The sequence below is a fragment of the Lepus europaeus genome, chromosome 19, assembly GCF_033115175.1.
Source record: "Lepus europaeus isolate LE1 chromosome 19, mLepTim1.pri, whole genome shotgun sequence".
Lineage (NCBI taxonomy): Eukaryota > Metazoa > Chordata > Mammalia > Lagomorpha > Leporidae > Lepus > Lepus europaeus.
In genome coordinates this window covers 40,606,213-40,628,843 of record NC_084845.1, presented here as the reverse complement: position 1 = coordinate 40,628,843, position 22,631 = coordinate 40,606,213, and the positions used below count along the sequence as shown (strand labels likewise).

At 47.5% G+C, this 22,631-nt stretch overlaps 2 protein-coding genes across 3 annotated transcripts in view; one reads left to right on the top strand and one right to left on the bottom strand.

The window, feature by feature from the left end:
• Nucleotides 1–22,631, bottom strand: part of CHD9 (chromodomain helicase DNA binding protein 9) — a 285,267-nt gene that overhangs the window by 224,901 nt on the left and 37,735 nt on the right. Inside the window, exon 1 of one of the 2 annotated variants that reach the window (XM_062177144.1) lies at nt 10,065–10,232. The exons of the other annotated variant lie outside the window; for it this stretch is intronic. The gene's annotated coding sequence lies outside the window, so the exon portion shown is untranslated. Of the gene's footprint in view, nt 1–10,064; nt 10,233–22,631 lie in introns of those variants that run through there. 2 annotated transcript variants of the gene reach the window in all.
• The window catches only part of CHD9NB (CHD9 neighbor), a 52,656-nt gene continuing 48,752 nt past the window's right edge, over nt 18,728–22,631 (top strand). The window contains exon 1 of the mRNA XM_062177155.1: nt 18,728–18,898. The gene's annotated coding sequence lies outside the window, so the exon portion shown is untranslated. The remainder of the gene's footprint in view (nt 18,899–22,631) is intronic.

The window sequence follows — 22,631 nt, the reverse complement described above, 5'->3', positions numbered from 1 at the left end:
TGGCAATTGCTTGTTTAACCAGATCATTCACCTTTCTTCTTTTTCTCTGAGCTAACAATGCTAGGATTCCATTTTTTATTTGAAATGTACCCCAGTAAATATATGTAATAAAACATGTAATAAAATTTGAAAAAGAAGCAAAGGATGTTCCTAGCTATGTATCTCTGCAGCACTACCTTCCAGCTGTCCTTTGGAAAATAGCTGTTTATAAATTTGGTTGTTGGTAGTGGTGTTTATAGCTTTTTGCTATGCTTAGGATTTCCTAAACAGCACACTTGGAAGATTTTGGTTCATTTCCCAAAACAAACATCATAAAGACTGAACTTCTGGTTCAAGTGTACTAACCTAATACCAAGGTCAGAAGCCAAATGACTAATGGATCCCAAACCAGTTTAGATTCATGGTGGCAACATATAAGTCACCTGTATTGAAGTCCTGAAGTCATTGACCAATGTGTTGAGCAGAGACATGGAGGATTGGGGAGTTGATAAGATAAAAGACCATTTCAGCACAAAAAATAATGTATTCAGAATCGTTCTTACCACTGTCGTGACCAGAGAGCTATCACCAGTGACAATGTAAGACCCAGAGCTTATAAGATTAGGTTACCAACTGCTGATCAAAGGAAGATGGCACAGACACAAGGCCTGGCTCCCATTGTAAGTACTTGAACATAGGAAACTTCCTGGATGTAGTCTCATAGTAGAACTTCAATCCCAGTGTCTAGTAAAAGTTACAAATGATCCTAAAGAATAACACACATACAAGGTTAATAGTGCCATCAGTACTGGCAAAAGTTAGGAAACCATTTTAATGACCCATTTTAGGGTGAGCCAAGCTATGGAACGCCCATACAATAGAATACAATGCAACCACTGCTTAAAATGATAACACTCTATATGAAATGAGTCAGAATAACTGCAAATGAGAAAACCAAGTTATAGAATAATAGAGTACATCACCATGGAGGGGTGATGGAGGGGCAGCAGGAGAGGAAAGGTAGAACAAGAATATATAATACAACCATATTTTCTTACATATCCATGAAATATCTCTACACATAAGAAACTGAAACTTTGACTTCTTATAGAAAGGGCACTGGTGGGCCCGGCGCCATGGCTCACTTGGTTAATCCTCCGCCTGCGGCACTGGCATCCCATATGGGCGCCGGGTTCTAGTCCTGGTTGCTCTTCTTCCAGTCCAGCTCTCTGCTGTGGCCTGGGAGGGCAGCAGAAGATGGCCCAAGTGCTTGGGCCCCTGCACCCACATGGGAGACCAGGAGGAAGCACCTGGCTCCTGGCTTCGGATCGACGCAGTGCTGGCCTTAGCGGCCATTTGGGGGGTGAACCAATGGAAGGAAGATCTCTCTTTCTCTCTCTCACTGTCTGTAACTCTACCTGTCAAATAAATAAATAAATCTGAAAGAAAGGAAGGAAGGAAGGAAGGAAGGAAGGAAGGAAGGAAGGAAGGAAGGAAGGAAGGAAGGACACTGGTAATGTACATACCTATGAATTTTCAAAAAAAACATTTTGCATTTACTTATTTGAGAGGCAACGAGATAGAGAGGCCGGATTTTCTAGCTCATTCCCCCAAGGGCCTGCAATAGCCTAGGACAGGCCAGGCTGAAGCCAGGAGCCAGGAATTCAGTCAGATCTCCCCCATGAGTGGCAGGGATGAAATTATTTGGGCCATTACCTTCTGCCTCCCAGGATCTGCATTAGTAGCAAAGTGGAATCTGGAGCCAAAGTTGGGCATTCAACTCAGATCCTTCTAAGTGGAACACTGGTGATTAAAAGGCTAGGCTAAATGCCCATCTTTCCTTATGAATTTTTGAACCAAACAAATGTAATTCCTACTCAAAACAAATAGGAATAGGCATTTGGCATAGCAGTTAAGATGCTACAGGGAATGCCCAAATCCCACATCAAAGTGCCTGGGTTCAAGTCCCAGCTCTTTTACCAATTTCAGTTTCCTGCACCACCCTAAGTGGTACCAGGTGTTGGCTCAAGTACTTGGGCCCCTGCCACCCACATGGTAAGGGTCCCAGATTGAGTTCCTGGTTCCTGGCTTCTGCCTGGTCTAATCCAAGCTGTTAAGAGAATTTAGAGAGTGAACCAGTGAATAGGAGCTCTCCTGTCTGCCTGCTTCTCTCTCTGCCTTTCAACTAAATAAAATAAGTGAAAGTTGTAAAATATGTTTTAAAAATAATAAGCAGGGACTAGTATTGTGGGGTAGCAGGTAAATCCATCACCTATAACAACAGCATCTCATACAAGCACTGGTTCAAGACCTAGCTGTTCCACCTCTGATCCAGCTCTCTGCTAATGTGCCTGAGAAAGCAGCGGAAGATGACCCAAGTCCTTGGGCCCCTGCACTCAGACAGGAGACTCTGAAGAAGCTCTGGGCTCCTGGCTTTGGCCTGGCCCAAACTCCAGCCAATGTGTCCATTTGGGGCGTGAACCAGCAGATGGAAGATCTCTGTCTCTCCCCTCAACCTCAATCCTCTCTCTGTAACTCTGCCTTTCGAATAAATAAAAGACCAACGGAACAGAATAGAAACACCAGAAATCAACCCATGCATCTATAACTGATAAAGGATTAATAACCAGAATATTTAAAGAGATCAAGAAACTCAACAACAAAAAACCCAGTTAAGAAATAGACAAAGGATTTAAACAGACATTTTTCAAAAGATGAAATCCAAATGGCCAACAGACATTTGAAAAAATGCTCAGTTTCACTAGCCATCAGGGAAATGCAAATCAAAACCACAATGAGGTTTCACCTCACCCCAGTCAGAATGGCTTTCATACAGTAATCAACAAACAACAAATGCTGGTGAGGATGTGGGGATAAAAGTATCCTAATTCACTGTTGGTGGGAATGTAAACTGATACAGCCACTGTGGAAGACAGTATGGAGATACCGCAAATCTGAATATAGACCTACCATATGACCCAGCCATCCCACTCCTGGGAATTTACCCAAGGGAAATGAAATAAGCATATGAGAGTTATCTGTACCCCCATGTTTACTGCAGCTCAATTCCCAATAGCTAAGATATGGAATCAACCCAAATGCCCATCAACTGAAGCCTGGATAAAGAAATTATGGGACATGTACACCATGGAATACTACACATAGGTAAAAAAAAAAAAAAAATGAAATCCTGTCATTTGCAACATAATGGATGAAACTGGAAAACATCATACTTCGTGAAATAAGCCAGTCCCAAAAGGACAAATACCATATGTTCTCCCTGATATGTGATAACGAATAGAGCACCCAAAAGGTAACCTATAGAAGTGAAATTAACACATAGAGATACAATGACTTTGAATAGCCCTTGTCTCGACTATTGAGAAACAGTTTTTTTCATACAATTTGTTGAGCTCTTTACTTAGTATAGAGTTCATTGTATGTGTATAAAATTAACTGAAAATAGCTTTGGCAAAAAATAAGAATGGGAATAGAAAAGGGAGGAGGAAGAGGAGTAGGAGGTGGGTACGGTGGGAAGAATCACTTTATTCCTAAAGTTGTATTTATGAAATGCATGGTTTGTATTCCTTAAATAAAAGGTTTCTAAGGAAAAAAATAGCTTTAAAAATTAATTAAAATATAGAAATAAAATTAATATCTTCAAGGGCAATAAAATTTTTAAAAATTAGATTATAAAAAATTACTTAAGCCCTTCCTAATTTAGGAGATATGGAGAGAGAGTTCATTATAATTTTCTTGTACTACTTCTGAACTTCTTTCCAACACAGAAGATTAATTTAAAAGAAAAAAAAAAAAAAAAGAGGGGCTGGTGTTGTCATCCCATATCAACATGCCTGAGAAAACAGCGGAAGATGGCCCGTGTGCTTGGATCCCTGCCAGCCACATGGAAGACAAGGATGGAGTGCTGGCTCCTGGCTGTAGCTTGGCCCAGACCTAGCTGCTGTGGACATCTGAGGAGTGAAGCAGCAGATAGAAGATCTCTCGCTCCCTCTCTCTCTCTGTCACTCTGCCTTTCAAATAAACAAAAATAAGCACATCTTAACAAAAAGAAACAAGAGCCTCTTGCTGTAGAGTGATGAGTTGGGAGAGTCCAACCAGAGACTGTCACAGAAGGGGACGTGTCCAGGATATCTCGCTTGCCTGAGAGGTACATTTAGACTAGTCTGAGAGTGAGGGCAGAGAGGAAATCCCATCCTTGCTGCTCTCATGAAGCAGGCTTTCAGCATTGGCAATGCCATTCCCCACTGTGCCACTGGAACCACACGAGACCTTCTCTCACTGAGAAAGGCCAACTCCTTGTACTGGATAAATACATGGGAAAGAATTTAAATGTTAAAGGTCACGCTTTGCTTTCTCCAAGCATTTAGGAAAAGAGTTAAATGCACTCAAACCTTAGATCTTAGGAAAACTCCCTAGGCCAACACTTGGGAAGAAGAGTAGGCTCTTGAGGACTCCCAGCAAACAAGATATTTCCTCAACTGAGGCCCCAGAAGCAGCTTGTGCAGCAAGGCAGTTTGTAACAAAGGGGTGCTCTGGAGAGACAGAGGGACATGGAGTAGCAGGAAGCCAACATACGTATGCTTCAGTCCTGATCTACCTCTACCTGAGGCCACGACCTTAATTTTGTAAGCCTCAGTTAGCCCCCATTGCAAAAATGGAATTCTAAGAGCTACCTTATCTAACTTCCTGGGCTGTTGTGATGAGCAAAAGCTAACAAGGATACAATTGAATTTTCAGAACCATAAGGCTCTGGAGACCAATGTGAAGCTAATATGTATACACAGAACAAAATGTCTTTTAAAAATAATTGTGACATTTTACTTTTAAAGACATTTATTTATTTGAAAGGCAGAATTACAGAAAGAGAGATGGAGAGACAGAGAGAGAGAGAATCTTCCATCTGCTGGTTCACGCTCCAAAATGGCCACAACAGCCCGAGCTGGGCCAGGCTATAGCCAGGAGCTTCTTCTGGGTCTCCAACATGGGTGCAGGGGCCCAAGCACTTGGGCCATTCTCCATTGCTTTCCCACATACATTGGCAGGGAACTGGATCAGAAATGGAACAGCCAGGACTCAAACCAGTTCCCACATGGGATGCTGGTGCTGCAGGCAGCAGCTTAACCCACTAGGCCACGGTGCCAGCCCCAATTGTGATATTTTCAATCAGAGAAGCGTATGTCACCTTCAGGATCAGACCAATCAGAACTTTCTAGCTCTGCCCCCTCTTCTTCTGGGTGACCTAGAGCAAGTCTACCAGCCTCTTTGAGTTTTAGTTTCCTCATTGCAAGACAGGGCTAATGCTACCTACTTATCAAAAGGCTGTGAGAATTCAGCGATGCAACCTCCATAGAGAGCCGGGCACACAAAGAACTCAGGGATGAGTTCACTTTCCCTTATCTTGGGTCACGCGTGGATCATGGTCCTAACCAAGAGACACTTCATCAATCTGCTCATTCATGAAACTCTGTAGCCATCTGCTCCATTTTTCCATAAATGTAAACCATTTCTAAAAGTGAAATCTGTTAATTAAAATAATGTTTACTGAGGGGACAGTGTCCCAGTTAAGAAGAGGGATTCTGAAGGTAGGTGTTTGGCACAGTGGTTCAAACAACACTTGGGATATCTGCATCCCATATCAGACTGCCTGGGTTCAAGTCCAGACTCTGTTCCTGAATTCCAGCTTCCTGCCAATGTATACCCTGGGAGGTAGCAGGTGATGACTCTAGTACCTGGGGGCCTGCCCCCATGTGGGAGACATAGATTGAATTTCTGTGTCATGGTTTTGGCCTGATCTAGTTCTAGCTACTGTGGGCATTTGGGGAGTGAACCAGTGCATGGCAAATTGCTGTCATCTCTCTTTCTCTCTGCCTTTCAAGAAAAGAAAATAAAAACAAAAGCAGAAGAGGGACTCTGGAGATAGACTGCTTAGGTCTGAAGTGCCTTCCTACCGCTTCCTGGCTGGGTGACCCAGGGAATGCATGGAGCTGCTCTACTTTAGTTGCCTCATCCAGAAGCGTTCTGTAAAATTCTGCTATTAATGAGTATAATAATTATTATTAGATATTGTACTTAATGAGAATACTGTGATGAACAAGGTAGGCTTTAAAATTTTATTTCTTTATTCCTCTTTGAAAAGCAGAGAGAGAGAGAGAGAGAGAATCTTTCATCCACTGGTTGACTCTCCAAATGCCAGTGATAGCTGGGCTAAGCCAGCCTAAGGTTCCGTGGGTGGCAGCAACCCAAGTATTTTTTTTAAGGGAAAGGATTTATTGGGGGAAACCCGACAGACCAGAGGGAAGAGGCGAAGAAGGAAAAAGAGGGAGATGGAGAGCATAAGAGAGATCAAGAGAGAGAACGAGAGAGAGACAGAGAGAGGGAGAGAGATAGGGAGACAGAAAGAGAGCCACATGTTCAGGAATATGTCCTCTTAAAACTGCCGGGAGGCGGGCAGGGAAGTAGGAGCAGCGAATCCCATTAGGGTGGCAGTAGAGCTGACACCAGTGGTTGGGCCATGTGGTCACCTGGCTTCCAGCAATGGCTGCAGAGGCTAGAGCCTAGGATGATGTCAGGGTGTAGATCGTGCCATAGATAAGACCGAGCCATTTTACTAACATTCCCCCCTTTTGTTTTTTTATAAAGCAGGAGTTGTATGGGATTATATTAGCCCAGAAAGTCCAGGAGGGGTAGAAGGACAATGATCTGTCTTTAGAGCTACTTCCTGCTGACATGGGGCAACGAGATACTCTCTGCTGGCATGGGGCGATGTCTCAAGCCACTGTCTCCTGGGTGGGGAGCCAAGTCTATCCCTGTAGCAGGATTTGGTTGACCGCCTGGCTGGTAAATGCCTGGGACCCAAGTATTTCAGCCCTCCTCACCTGCTGCCTCCCAGAGGGTACATTTTGCATTAGCAGAAAGCTTGGAATTGGGAGCAGAGTAGGGACTTAAACCCAGGCTCTCTGATGTGGGAAACTGATGTACAAAGTGGCATCTTAACTGCTGCCCTAAACATCTGCCCCCAACAAGGCGGTTTTGATGCCTGCCCTCATGAAGCTGAAGAGGCTCTGAAATCGCCTACCATTTACCTTACATGTAGAGAAACTAGGAGCCAAAGACGTAAAGGGACCCCAGCAAGGCCACCCAAATAGGTAATGAGAGGGCATGCAAGAAGACCAGCCGGAACCAATGAGAAAATATCACATGACAAACCACTGTTTCTCCTTGCCCTGTGTAGTGCAATCAGCACCAGCAGATTCAAATCTGGAAACTTAAGAGCCCTGGAAGTATCGCAGTGGATTCCAGAAGTCAGTCGGGATTGGCTCAGTAATTCTGCACATTCCTGGCCTCCACCCTCTTTCTACATCCCATTCCTTAGGATGTTGCTGTTGCCTGGCGTACACGCATGTGGATCTTGCTACAAATTCCAAACTTAGAGTTTACGGTGAAGGCCATGTGGAAATGCCATACCTCTCACACCACTTGCATTTTCCCTTGTGCGTATGAATCTTACACAAGAACAAGAGCGAGGTCAGTCAGAGATCTCCTGGACAGGGGCAGAACTGGGTTCAGTGGGGCCTGAATTGTAAGCAATACTGGGGACTCTCTTTAGAAAAGAGATACATAATTAGGAATTTAAAATGAAATATAAGGCCTTGGAAGAGATGCACGCCACTGAAGGGCCCTGGAGCTTAAGCATGATTAGCTTCTTGGTTAACCCAAGTCTGTTCTCAGAGTCGCCTGATTTCCTTCCTTCCTCCCTCCTATCCAACCAACTTGCACCTACCCTATCAACTAGCATCTACTGTGCACCAGGCAGTAACTTCTTAAGTTTACATCCTGATTTAAAAATTGTGCTGTACTCTAATCTGTGGGTTTTACCCAAATTGTGATAAACTCACATCTTTTCTTGATATAAAGCGATAGAAGGATGCATGACCAATCTGTGGCTGGTGTGAAAACAGGCTACGTGTGGCTGCCTGTTACCATGTAGCCAGAGGCTCCAGTTTTCTCTGCACACTTGTAAACACACCCAGAAGCATCCTATGATGGACATACTGAACAAATAAGATAATCCTCTCAGATGGCAGGTGTGTGCATGTGTATGTGTGTGTATGAGAGAGAGAGACTTAATCATCCAGAGAAAATATTAGATAGCCATGCATAATTATATATAATTAGTATTATATACATATCAACTGACTTTATATTCATGATATCTGATGTAGTAGTTATATGGTTTTATTAAAATCCCCATATTACAAATGGGTGTTTACTCTAACAGGTTAAAACACCTATATCCCATCCTAGAGCACCTGGGTTCAAGTCCTGGCTCTGCTTTTTTTTTTTTGAAAGGCAGAGTGGTCAGTGAGAGAGAGAGACAGAGAGAAAGGTCTTCCTTTTTGCCGTTGGTTCACCCTCCAATGGCCGCCGCGGTTGGCGCACTGCAGCCGGCGCACCGCGTTGATCCGATGGCAGGAGCCAAGTGCTTCTCCTGGTCTCCCATGGGGTGCAGGGCCCAAGCACTTGGGCCATCCTCCACTGCACTCCCTGGCCACAGCAGAGAGCTGGCCTGGAAGAGGGGCAACCGGGACAGAATCCGGCACCCCGACCGGGACTAGAACCTGGTGTGCCGGCGCCGCAAGGCGGAAGATTAGCCTAGTGAGCCGTGGTGCCGGCCCTGGCTCTGCTTTTGATTCCATATTTTCTCCTAATATGGACCCAAGCAGGCAGCAGATGACAGCTCAAGTAGTTGGGTCCCTGCTACCCATGTGGCAGATGCAGACTGAGTTTCCAGCTCCTGGCTATAGCCTGGCCCAGCCTCTGTCACTGCAAGCATTTGAGGAATAAACCAGTGAGTGGCAGCTCTCTCCCTGCCCCCTCCCCCCCTCTTAAGCAATAATACATGCCCATATTACACATTGGACACTGAGGCCCGGCTTTGAAGAATGATTAAATTTTGAGTCCCTTCCCATTCAAAAGGAACTGGAATCTTGGGTTGTTATTGCTTCTAACAGGTTTGATACCCAAGGGTAAGGCTTAAAGTTGGACTCTGAACATTTCCCTTTTAATTCCCTTACCCACAGCACCTCCGTCATCGCATTCAGAGTACAAACACAGCACAGACAACAACAGCACAAAGGGCCCATAGACAAAATAAGTCGAGGCCATTTTGTGGGTAATTTGGGGAAGGGAACTTGTTCTTTGTTGGAAGCAAGTTTTCACATTTTCCCGATGAGTCATCTGGGCTGATCCCTCTATTTGCATAGCTTCTCACCTTTCCCCTTCCTGTGGGTGGCAATGTCACCCAGCTACTGCATCCCCAGCAGCCCCTGGGTGGGGGTGGGGGGTCGAGGGCTGCACTGCCACCCGGCAGACTGCCCACAGCCTCCCAACTTTCCACTTCCAGGCCTCTCCTGGGGTTCACGGGGTGGTAGCACCCCCTCCTGCTGCCCCAGAGCGCCTGGTCGACAGCCCCAGGCTGTCAGGGCACCAGGCCCGCTGGCCTGGCGGGCCCTCTCACAGGACAATTCGGATCTGCTGTAATGGAGAGTTCAGAATGTAGGTCAAGGTGCTCTCGGAAGGGCCCAGGGGAGGATCACCTGACTCGGAGGTGTGTGACTCAGCGGGAAGGGAAAGGAAGAGAAGGGGCGGAGCCGGAATCTCCTGGCCTGCGGGGCCTGGAGGAGGAGGTCAGGTGGCCTTGGTCTGGCTGGTTGTCAGGGGAAGAGGAAGAAGCCCGGAGCCCGAAGGAAGGGTAGCGTGACCTCTGGTGACCTCTCGGAGGCGGCATCCAAATCCACCCCCCTCCCCAAGCAGGCGGTCACCCTGGGTGGAGCCGAAACCACGCCCCTCTGAAACCGAGTCTGTGGCTGCGAACGCCTCATTAGCCGCCTCCCCGCCAAAGAGGCACTAAACACCAACAGACCGCTCATCCCTCCAGCCTCCCACCACGCAAGCGTCCCGAAAGGAATCAAAGCCCCCGGCAACATCCTGCCAGGGCAGCCATCCCTGGCAGAGGCCATGCGACTGTTTCCTCCCGATTAATTCCGAATGTGAAGATTACTAACCCATTTTATTTCGGTTGTCCTCACGGCAGGGGCCTCCTTTCAAAGGTGTGGCAGTGGCTGCTGCTTGCCGGGTGCTGCTGCTGCTGCTGGACCGGCAGCTGCTCTCTCTCTCTGAGCCTCACTTCCTCTAGCTCCAGCTGCAGGTTCCTCCAAGCCAAGCAGGGAGCTTCCTCACTCCCGGGGCTCTGGGCCCAGGCCCTGTCAGCCGGCCACCCTCACCTCCCACCCGCAGCCGCTCACCACCCTCTTGTGGGTAGCGCTGCTGGGACTCCCTAGTTCCATGAGTCAGAGCCAGGCTGGAGACAGACAGCAGGCTTCCTTTATTAAATCAGCCTCCTGCCCTGCACACCACAGAGGGAAGCTGTAATTACTCGTTCAGCCGGCTCTGAGAACTGAGCCACGGAGACTTGCCTGGGAGGGCTGCTTCCTGGTTTCTGCGTTTATCTAGTGCACCTCGGTTTGGAAATAAGACTAACAGCCATGGGTTAAGGACCTGTTACGTAAATGTCAGATGTTTTGCAGATGGAATGGGGGGCATTGGGCCTGGACACCCGAAGAGATTGCTAGAAAAATCTGCTGTGTTAAAGCTGCCAAGAGTTTCTTGTTCTGTTTTGTTTTGAATGCCTCCCGCCTGTTGCCAGAGTCAACACTCCAGGCAGGCTGCTCCTTGTTGATGCTGTTGGTTTATAAGAGATAAAGGAAAAGGCAATAAAACATTGTTTGGGTCCTTTGGGTCAGGACTGTTTTATCCTTTAAGCACCACAGACACAAAAGCTCAGGTCTCCCAGCTTTTCAACCAGTCTACAGAAATGTCTGAAACCTGTAAACATAGCTGGCTCCAATATACAAAATAAAACCACAAAAGCAAAATAATATCGGCAAACTTCACTAACCGTCCAAGTTAGTATTCAACAGCTCATTCACTCATTCCTGCCAGCCTATGTTCATTCATTCATTCATTCATTCAACAAATGTTTGTTGAGTTGCTGCTTTGTGCTAGGAACAAATATAGGCATCAGAGATGTATAAGAGCTCAACCAATAAAAGACAGAACCAAGCAGACAAAGATCTCTTCCTTTTGAGGTCACTGATAGACACAATAATAAGTAAATTATATGGTATATTAGAGATAATCATTGTGATTAATATGGAAAAAAACAGAACAGGGTAAGGGAATTGTTGCTAAGGAGGAATTCATACACATCTCATGACATTTAAGAATAATTTGTAGGTTAGAGCTTTCTTACTGTGACAGTTCTCAAGTTTGTATGATGATCACTATGAAATTATAACCAATCATAAATGAAATGAGTTGAGGCCATGTTATGGTGCAGCAGGTAAAACCACTGCTTGCAATGTCGACATCTCATGTGGGCGTCAGTTTGTGTCTTGGTTGCTCCACTTCCGATCCAGCTCCCTGCTAATGGCCTGGGAAAGCAACAAAAGATGGCCCAAGTGCTTGGGCTCCTGCCACCCATGTGGGAAACCCAGATGAAGTTCCTGGCTAAGGCCTGGCCCTAGGAGCCATCTGGAGCATGAAGCAGTGCTTGGAAGATCTCTAACTCTTTCAAATAAATAAATAAATAATTTAAAAAAAAAAAATTGTTGGGGCCGGCGCCGCGGCTCAGTAGGCTAATCCTCCGCCTTGCGGCGCCGGCACACCAGGTTCTAGTCCCGGTCGGGGCACCGATCCTGTCCCGGTTGCCCCTCTTCCAGGCCAGCTCTCTGCTGTGGCCAGGGAGTGCAGTGGAGGACGGCCCAAGTACTTGGGCCCTGCACCCCATGGGAGACCAGGAGAAGCACCTGGCTCCTGCCACCGGATCAGCGCGGTGTGCCGGCCGCAGCGCGCTACCGCGGCGGCCACTGGAGGGTGAACCAACGGCAAAAGGAAGACCTTTCTCTCTGTCTCTCTCTCACTGTCCATTCTGCTTGTCAAAAAAAAAAAAAAAAAAAAAAAAAAAAATTTGTTGGATACCTGTGAGAGAATGATTAAGGAGTTAGGTCCAGATGCTGGAGTTTAGATCTTGGCTCTATCATTTACTACTGTGTGATTCTGGGAACGATATTTAGTTTCAGTTGCCCATCTGCAAACTAGGGGTAAGTGGGACCTACATTATAGGGTTTCTGGATGATTAAATGAAATAATAAAAGTAAAGGTGTTATTTAACATAGCACCTGGCACTTAGCACTCAATAAATGTTATCTATAATTATCATTGCATTGTTGATCTTAAGATGATGATGATAATGACAGGCTAGGTATTGGGGACCCATAGCTGAATAAGATAGTGACATGGTCCCAACTAGGAGAGGCACTGCAAGCATAAAATCCTTCATTAAGTCCTCACACCCCACCTTGTAGGGTTGTTCCTCGTTGCTCCACCAACCATTGTAAAACTGATAAATATGAAGACACCACTGTGATATATCATTCAATATCCTTCCAGTTGGAAAAAGTTTGATAATACCACCTGTTCGAGAGAATACAGACCAACAGGCTCTTTAGAGGTTCCTCCTGCTGGGGTAGTAAGTTGGCAAACTAACATTGTTTTCCAGAAGACACATATAAGAATGTTCAGCCCAGGATGTTCAAAGTGGTGGAAAGCTTAACACAACCCAAACGTCCACTGGCAGGAGAATAAATAAGCATACATGGAATATAAGAGATCTACAATAAAGTGTGGAACATAACAGACCACAGCTGTATGCTACAGTATGGATAGAACTGTATGAGAAAAAAGTACATTTCAGAAGGCTACATACTGCAGGATAATCTTTTAAGAAAGCAAAAAGTAGGGCCAGCGCTGTGACACAGTGGTTTAAGCCGTCACCTGCAGTGACAGCATCTCATATAGGCACCAGTTGGTGTCCCAGCTGTTCCACTTCTGATGCAGCTCCCTGCTAATGCACCTGGAAAAGCAGTAGAAGATGGCCCACGTGCTTGGGCCCCTGCACCCACATAGGAGACCAGAATGAAACTCCTGGCTCCCAGCTTCAGCCTGGCCCAGCCCTGCAACTCTGACTTTCAAATAAATAATCTTAAAAAAGAAAGAAAGAAAGAAAGAAAGCAAGCAAAAAGCAACACATCTAAGCAATTTGCCTTTTAGAAAAATATTCAAAATGTTAGAAAAGCAAAGGAATGGTAAATACAAGATTCAGGATGAGGTGGAAGAGGCAAAGTGATGGAAGGGGAAGACCACAAAGAAAGAATTTGAGGAGAGTTCACTGTATCATAAGCAAAGAAATAAATACCTGGATTCAGTACAAAAAAACAAAAGCCTACACTTGGGACTGGTGTGAAGTGCACTTATGAAGAGGGTCCAGACATCGCGGAAGCACAAGGTGTGCATGTGCTTCCATGAGGACAAAGCGGAGGTGACCCTGGAACTAGGAACTCCTTGGCCCCCCATCACGAGCCATTGTGCAGGCTCCAAACTGTTCCCTGGGGTCAGAAGGCAGGGGTGAGATGTCACTGTGATGTGATCAGAAACATCCCTGGCCCTGCCATACTCAGGTCATTGACCTTTCTGAACAGTGGCTGGACTTCAGTGCCCTTTCTCCCTGGTCTATGCCAGGCCTGCCCCTGCCACCAGCCCTGGGAACAACTTTCAGTTACCATGTGTGGAATTCTCAAACAGGACCAGACCTGCCCCACCTGTGATCCTAGGTGTGTGTAGTGAACCTCACTCAGGGTGGAAGATCCAGAGATCATGGCACTTGGCTACTGAGCCTACAATCCTTGCCATCCTCTCTCCTGCTCTGTGGGGAGCCCAGGGGGGAAAGTACTCTCAGACAAGGGAGCTGCTCCCTGTCATGGCCAGGCCCCACAAGCCACTGGCTGGGCAAGCATTTTCTCCTTAAGTTAAGCCTCCACTTCTGATGCTGGTCCCATATGGGAGTGACTGTTCGAGTCTGAGCTGCTCTGCTTCCAAACCAGCTTCCTGCTAATGTGCCTGGGAATGCAGCAAAAGATAGCCCAAGTAGTTGGAAGCCCCTGTCACCCATGTGGGAGACCTGGCTTTGGCCTGGCCCAGCCGTGGCTGTTGTAGCTATCTGGGGAGTGAACCAGTGAATGGAAGATTCTCTTTCTCTCCCTTCCCTTCTCTCTCATGTGTGCTCGCTCACTCTCTCTCTCTCTCTCTCTGCCTTTCAAGTAAACAAATCTTTGTAAAAAAAATAAATAAATAAAAAGTTACCTCTAGACCCCCTGATGCTGACACCAGGCAGAAAAACACACTGTTAGTCTCACTTGATTGATGGGACTCCATGGACAGAACAAACTGGGACTCTCAGACACTCATCAGGGACAATCCCTGCTTCTCTTTTGTGCTCTGGTTGGTGGATCAGGGTTCTCAGAGCTCAGGGAACGGCTTACATGCTCCCGACAAGTATAAAATCATCAGCTCCTCTCATGAGAGAGCACTAAAACTGAAGTCGGAGAGACCTCAGATCAAGTCTCACCTTTGTCAGTTTCTAGGCCGTCTCCTTTAGTTTAATTCTCTAAAACCTCAGCTTTCGATCTGCACAATCGGAATAAGCATGCTGCCTTTGCCTAGTCAGCCTAGTAAGGCATTGGTGGAGATCACACAACACAGTGGGGAAAACACTCATCAGACAGAAAGATGTAGTACTTTCATACCAGAATACAAGCTCCTAGGAGACAGGAACCTTGTATGACTCCTTCACTGTTCTGTGCCCAGGACCAAGGGCAGTCCATGGCATAGAGTGCTCATTATTGGGCACCATGAATAAATGGACTGCATTATTACAAGTAAGAGTAAAGGTGATGGTGACAATTACTAACAGTACGTGCCAGGAATAGACCCACTGAAGCTTCACAACAACCCAATGAAGGAGGTCCTGTTATTACTGCTATTCTGTAGATGAGTTCCTGTGATTCAGAGATGTTAGAGATGTTCCCCCAGGCCATACAGCCATCTGAACAGGTTGTTAGCCAAGTGATATGAATGAGTGGGTTCTTATCACCTCAAAATGACCATAGACAGCCCTTGTGCCTGAGAGGCAGTCATGAGAGTTGCTGAATTTTGATATATTTTTCACTTTTAAAGACTCTAATACTTTTTTATAATTCTCTTGAACGTTGATTAAAAAATAATTTTATTTATCTGAAAGGCAAAGAAATAAAAACAGAGAGCTTCCATCCCCTGGTTCACTCCTCAAATGCCTGTGCTGTCCAGAGGCTGGGTCAGACTAAAGCTGGGAACCAGCAATTCATTTTTTTTTTTTTAAGATTTATTTTATTTATTTGAAAGACAGAGTTAAAAGATAGGGGTAGAGACAGAGAGAGAGGTCTTCCATCCTCTGGTTCACTCCCCAGATGGTCCCAACAGCTGGAGCTGAGCTGATCCAAAGCCAGAAGCCTCTTCCAGGTCTCTCATGTGGGTGCAGGAGCCCAAGGACTTGGGCCATATTCTACTGCTTTCCCAGACCATAGCAGAGAACTGGATAGGAAGAGGAGCAGCTGAGACTACAACCGGTGCCCATATGGGATGCCGGCGCTCAGGCCAGGGCTTTAACCCACTCCGCCACAGTGCCGGCCCACAGGAATCAGCAATTCAATCCGGATTTCCCACACGGGATTCACAGGACACATGTAGGTGGGGTACCCATGGTAGACAAAGGGCTCAATAGGAAGGGAGACGAGGAGGCATTCAAGATGGACATTCAAGATGGACGTGGACTCTTTTTTGTTTGTTTGTTTGTTTGTTTGTTTTGACAGGCAGAGTGGACAGTGAGAGAGAGAGACAGAGAGAAAGGTCTTCCTTTTGCCGTTGGTTCACCCTCCAATGGCCGCCGCGGTAGGTGCGCTGTGGCCAGCGCACCGCGCTGATCCGATGGCAGGAGCCAGGTGCTTATTCTGGTCTCCCATGGGGTGCAGGGTCCAAGGACTTGGGCCATCCTCCACTGCACTCCCTGGCCACAGCAGAGAGCTGGCCTGGAAGAGGGGCAACCGGGACAGAATCCTGTGCCCCGACTGGGACTAGAACCCGGTGTGCCGGCGCAGCAAGGCGGAGGATTAGCTTAGTGAGCCGCGGCGCCGGCGGACGTGGACTCTTGTTCAGAACTGGAATGAGACTTCAGGGGGCAAAAGGGTGTTTGGGCTTCCAAATCTTTGTTGTAGCCCAAGGACTCCAGAAAATCCAGGGGCAATGACAACAATTGTTTGTTTCTGGGAAGCACAGCAGCGCTGAAGGGTCAGCAAAGGCAGCTTCCTTTAGTTTTGTTTTGTTTTTAAAAGAATGTATCCATTTTCTAGACATGTAGTTAAAAATATAGGAGGGTACTTCAAAAAGCTGGTGGAAAATGCATAGTCTAAAAATCACTGCCTGGATTTAAAAAAAATTTTTGCACCAAAATAAGCATCTTTTAGCTCCATTTTTCTACCAATTTTTTGAAGCACCCTCATACTTATATAAATGAGAAGCTAAATGAAGTGGGGGTGGAGAAAGGTTGAGGAAAGGTCATGGGCTGGACTTTCCGAGGCAACACAGCTTCCAAGACTGTCCAGCCTGTGCCAGGCTGCGGCTCTCCAGGGCTTGGCTGATTTACTGGAGATGAACGGCAGCCCCCAGCCTTCCCAGGGCACGGCAGCCAATGAGCCTGATCCACAGCTGGGGGGAAGTACTTGCCTTGCAGTTGGCAGCATCTCCCTGCCTTAGAGCCTTCCTCATGAGAGGATCATTATGCAGTTTGGTCACATGCCCTATGCATTTTAATGAATGAGTCAGGGGACAGACTCAATTTGAAAGAGGAATCGCAGCTCTCGGCTGGGTGAAGGGCTCTCAAGGGATGCACTTGCAGCATGGATGTTACGAGAGAAAGCAAGAAGGAAGCGCCTTCCATTTAGGAGAAAGGACGGTCTGAAAAGGAAAAAAAAAAAGGATGAAAGGGGGGAGTGAGGGAGGGAGAAAAGATGGGAGGAAGGAAAGGAGGAAGGGAAGAAGGGAGGGGAGGAGAGGGAAAGAGGAAAGAAGAAGGGAGAGGAAATGCAAGGGGCAGAAATAACTGCCTAGAGTTCCAAAAGCAGTGCATGAATACCTCCGGGCACCCCCTTGCTCCTTTTCCTGTGCTCATTTACTCCCAACATTTAGCACTATCTAAGTGCCAGGTGTGGGAGTTGTAAGACAAAGGAGACAAAGCCCTTACCCAGGGGCCGGTGTTGTGTAGTGGGTTTATCTGATGCCTGAAACACTGACATACCATGTGAGTGCCGGTGCAGGTCCTGGCTGCTCCACTTCCCATCCAGCTCCCTGCTAATGTGCCCAGGAAAGCACTGGAAGATACCCCCAGTGCTTGGAATTCTAGGCTCCTATTTTCAGCCTGGTCCAGCTCCAGCCATTGTGGCCATTTGCGGAGTGAACCAGTAGATGGAAGATATCTCTCTCTAACTCTGCCTTTCAAATAAATAAATCTTAAAAAAAAAAAAAAGTCCTTACCCAAAAGGAATTTGCACAGAACCAAATCAGTTGGTTCATTTCAGAGTAGCTAGGATAGGGGTCTGATCTGGGGGAAGGGAAGGGTAGAAGGAGATGGTACTCTCCCCCTTCCTGTGCACACACCCACGGGAAGGCTGGAGATCCCCAGCTGATGCTCGAAGACTGGTGGTCAAAGGAGACTATTTCTCAAGCACTTTGCCAGATGTGGGGATGAGTGAGCCACAGCTAGGATCTCACGGAGTCCTTACAATAATCCCAGGAGGCAGATCCTGTTACTGCCACATTTTTTACAGATGAGGAAACTGAAGCCGAGAGAGCAGCTTGCCCAAGGTCACCCGGGGATTTGAACTCAGGTCTGTCTGACTCCAGAGTTCTTGGCAGCTCCGTTCTATGCTGTCAGCCAACCCCTGGAAGGGGAGTGCTGGGGAAGGCCTTTCCCTTCCCAGGCTTCCTTCCAAGAACACTCTGAACCCCCAGGAGGAAGAGGCTGGTGTGAATCCAGATGCACTCAGCGCCAACCAGCCTGGGAGCGGATCTGAAACCTACTGAGTGGGGCCATGTGCGAGGCCGAGAGCCCGGGGGCAGCAGGGAGAGGAAGGAAGCTTGGCCCCACAGCGGTCAGTTAGGGCGGCATGCCTGTTCCCAGCCTCCACGCCACAAAACACGGGGCAACAGATGCTCAGCAAATGGGTGTGTGGGAGTGAGACTTGGCCTCCCGTGGCAAGCGGGCAGGCAGTGTCACCGAATTACTCAACAAAGCCACCTCGGCTTTGAACTTTGAGCCAGGCTCTGCTGGAACGAGGCATGGGGGCTGGGGTGGGGTGGCCCTCACCACTGTGGAAAGGACGTCTGCCATCCCCCTGCCCCCAAAGTGGGAGAAGACAGCCTGGGAAGTCAGCCAAGAAACTGGAAAGTCACTGCACACCCACATTTCAAGGAGTTTTACAGCTGGAGAGAAAGAGCGAAACACAAGCACAGCAGGCCTCTGCGGCCCTGGGCTTCGTGCCGGAGAGGAGAGCAAGGCCACCTGCCACGAACCTGGACTGCACACAAGAACAGCCAGGCTTAACGGAGCGATTGCTGTGTGCCAGGACAGTCATCCACAGGATCCCAGGGCGTCCTTCCCCTGCCTCCTTGTGACGCAGGCACTGTTATTATCCCTATTTTACTGAAAAAGGGACTGGTGGGCAGACAGATGGAAGAACTTGCCAGGTCATATGGTTTCCCCGCTTCTGCTTTCCCCAAGGAGGGATTTTCCCTAAACACGCATTTTGTCTTGACTCTCACTGTCCATGGCAGTGGGATGACTTTTGTGACTGCAGGAGCCCACTGCAAGGATCTGCTCAGCTCCGGCCTTCTCCCTGGCTCCTCTGGGAAGGTAAGCGTATTCTCACACTGGCCTGCGCCTCCTCACTAGTTTTTGCAGTACCAGAGGTGGTATTTTGGCTTTCTGCTGTTCTTTTGTCTTTCTTCATCAGTATCTTCAAGACCTGGGTACCGAAGAGGGATGCTATTTTTCTGGAAGATTCTATGCAGATCTCAACCATACCCCCATTTGACCAGGGGATTCCACTCTCTCCACATTCTAGCAAAGGATGCTCTTGGTCCATGGAATAGGTCCTCTTGAGAGACGTCAGCTCTGCAACCAGCACTGCCTACCCTCCTCACTTGCTTGTTTATTTTATTTTTTTCTTTTGGATTAGCTTTTTAAATTTTTTTCTGGGACAAGACAACCCGAGTCTTGTACCCAGAAGCTTGGTGTAAAGGAAATTAGTCATGAGAGGCTGCTTCTGGGGTGCCAGTGTCTTGCCTATGTACTAGCTCTTTCCCTTGCTACCTGCCAGGTTCCCAACAATGGGTCCTTGACTCACTGGACCGCTACTAGTCCAAACTGTTTACTCAAGAACAAAACTGGGCCGCTGACCCAAACTCCATGTCAGACCTTGCTTACGCCATACCCTGTAAATCCAACTTTCCAGCCCCCAAGGAACTGCCAGGGAATTCTGAACCAGTCATGTCTCTGTCTGACTGTAGGCAAGGTCTGTACCACTACGGACTGTGTGACCACGGGCCCAGTCTTAACCAGCTCAGTGCCTGAATTTCCCCATCTGTGAAATGGGAAGGTAATCCCTGTACTCCTGCTTGTCTCACAAGACTACTGTGATGCTCAATGAGATCAAATATGTGGATCTGATTAGAAAGGAATAAAAAATGCCTCATGAGACAGAAAAGGGGATTATCATTTTATAGGCTTCAACAATGTACCCAAAGACTTACTAAGCATTGATAGCAAAAGCTTCAGTTTTGCCAACAGTACCCATAGTCACCTTTATTTTGATAACTGACTTGTTGGTTTTCTTCTGCTGTAACAGAATGCCACAAACTGGGTAATTTATAAACAATAGATGTTTACTTGGCTCATGGTTCTGGAAGCTGGGAAGTTCGAGAGCATGCTGCTGGCATCCAGCAATGGCCTCCATGCTATATTACAGCCTGTTGGGAGGGCAAGTCAACATGTGTGAGACAGGAAAATGCAGCCAAAACTTTATTTCTACAAGGAGCCCACTTTCTTGATGACTAACCCACCCTACAAATAGTGGCATGGATTCATTCACAAAAGCACAGCCGCAAGAATGCATCACCCTGCCCCTTTGTTTTTAAATTAAAGTTTTTTTTAATGGTATCACATTTTTAAAAGTTTGTTTTTATTTGAAAGGCAGAGTAACAGAGAGATATAGAGACATAGAAATCTTTCACCAGCTGATTCACTGCCTAAATGCTCACATTAGCCAGGGCCAGGCCGGGCTGAAATTAGTATCCAAGAATACCATCTGGGTCTCCCATGTGGGTGGTAGGGACCCAAGCACTTGGGCCATCACCTGCTGCCTCCAGGGGTGCACATCAGCAAGGAGCTGGATCAGAAGCAGCAGCAGGGCCAGCGCCACGACTTACTAGGCTTATCCTCTGCCTGCGGCACCGGCACACTGGGTTCTAGTCCCAGTTGGGGCGCTGGATTCTATCCCGGTTGCCCCTCTTCCAGGCCAGCTCTCTGCTATGGCCCGGGAAGGCAGTGGAGGATGGCCCATGTGCTTGGGCCCTGCACCCCATGGGAGACCAGGAGAAGCACCTGGCTCCTGCCTTCAGATCAGCGCGGTGCCCCTGCCGCAGCGGCCATTGGAGGGTGAACCAATGGCAAAGGAAGACCTTTCTCTCTGTCTCTCTCTCTCACTGTCCACTCTGCCTGTTATAAAAAAAAAGAAGAAGAAGCAGCAGCAGCAGACTCCTTCAAGGCACTCTGATAGGGAACAAGGGCATCCTAAGCAGAGGCTTCACCCACTACACTATAATGCTCATCGCCTCTTCAAAGTTCCACCTCTTAATACTGTTACAATAGCAATTACATTTCAACGTGACTTTTGGAGGAGACATTCAAAGCATAACATTAACCATGCCCAATCCCCCTGCAGTTCCCTCTGATGAGCCACCCTTTCCGTCACCCTCTCAGTCCCTGCAGATCCAGTGATACCAGCCTATAATAAATAAGTGCACCTCATTTTGTGCAGATGGAGTGAGTGTGACCCAATCAAAGTCAATCATGTGACCCAGTCAAAGTCAATGAGACTTTTGTTAGGATTCTTGAGTAAGATAATCCCTCTAGACTTGAGATCTAAAAGGATTAGAACTGATGCTGTCATCTTGTTGCTACATTAACCCAAGACTAAAGCTAAAAGCCAAAAGCTAGACCCAAGGGCCAAGGGACAGGCATTTGGCATAGTGGTGAAGATCCTGGCTGAGATGCCCGCATTCCATACCAGAGTACATGGATTCATGCTCCAGCTCTGCTCCTGAATCTAGCTTTCTGCCAATGTGTACCCCAGAAGGCAGCAGATGATGGCCCAAGTACTTGGATCCCTGCCACCCACATGGGAGTTCCTGGCTCCTGGTTTTGGTTTGACAGAGTCCCAGCTGCTGTAGGCATTTTTGCTTCTAAGACTTATTTGAAAGGCAAAGTTAGGCAAAGAGAGAAGGAGAGAGAGAGAGAGAGAGAGAGAGATCTTCCATCCACGATTCATTCCCCAAATGACCTCAAATGCCAAAGTTGGGCCATGCCAAAGCCAGGAGCTTCATCTGGGTTTCCCACACAGGTGGCAGGAACTCAAGTACATGGACCCTCTGCTGCTTTCCCAGGTGCATTAGCAGGGACCTGGCTCAGAAGTGGAGAAGCACTCATGTGAGATGCCAGCATCACAGGTAGTGGCTTTACACCCCATGCTACGACATCAGTCCCCTCAAATCCCTTTTCTGTCACTTACTATCAAAAGAACCCCAGCAGATACAGCTTTCTCTCATAATAACCCTTTCGGCTACTGTGAGGTGTGTATTGTCACCCTAAGTTTATAGATGAGGAAGACACACAGAGGCACACAGAACCCACGAGCAGTGGAGGCAGAATCTGAATCCAGTCTCTTAGGCTCTGAAGCCTGCGTCCTGTCCGCTGCACAAGGACTTGGAGAAAGTCTTGAGTCTCACGCCCATGGCTCACAGCGTCACAGCAGCGAGCCCATGTGCTGGGAGGGGAGAGGTCTGGTTCCCCTGCTGAGGGAGGACCTCCTTCTCTAGTGTTCTCTGCTCCATGTGCCCTGTCCCTGTGAGAAACGCACCAACACGAAGAGCCCAGTCAGTCCCTATGGGGCTCCTGCCTGGTACCAAAGGCTTAGAGGGCTCTAACTGGCTCAGCACCTCTTGCTCCTTGCAGGGGTCCTCCTGTAGAGCATCATTCTTCTCTGAAGATACTGGGGCCTGATAAAATGCAAATGTGTCTCAGACCTCCCTCAGCTTACAATCTGACCTATCATCAGGCATGATGGCTCTGTAGGAAGATGAGAGTTGAGAGAGTTAAGGTCCCAGGTGTAAGATGGAGACAGGAGAAGTAGCACCCTGGAAAGGGAAGAGGGGACAGAAAGGAGCACTGAGGATTATGTTTCCATTGGCTGAGGGAGCAAGTCAAACATGTAAGACAATGAGATACCTGGGACTGGCTTCAAAATAACAAAGGGATGGGGAAAGTGAGTGGAGACATAGATCAAATAAGACTGGCCAGGGGTTGATCC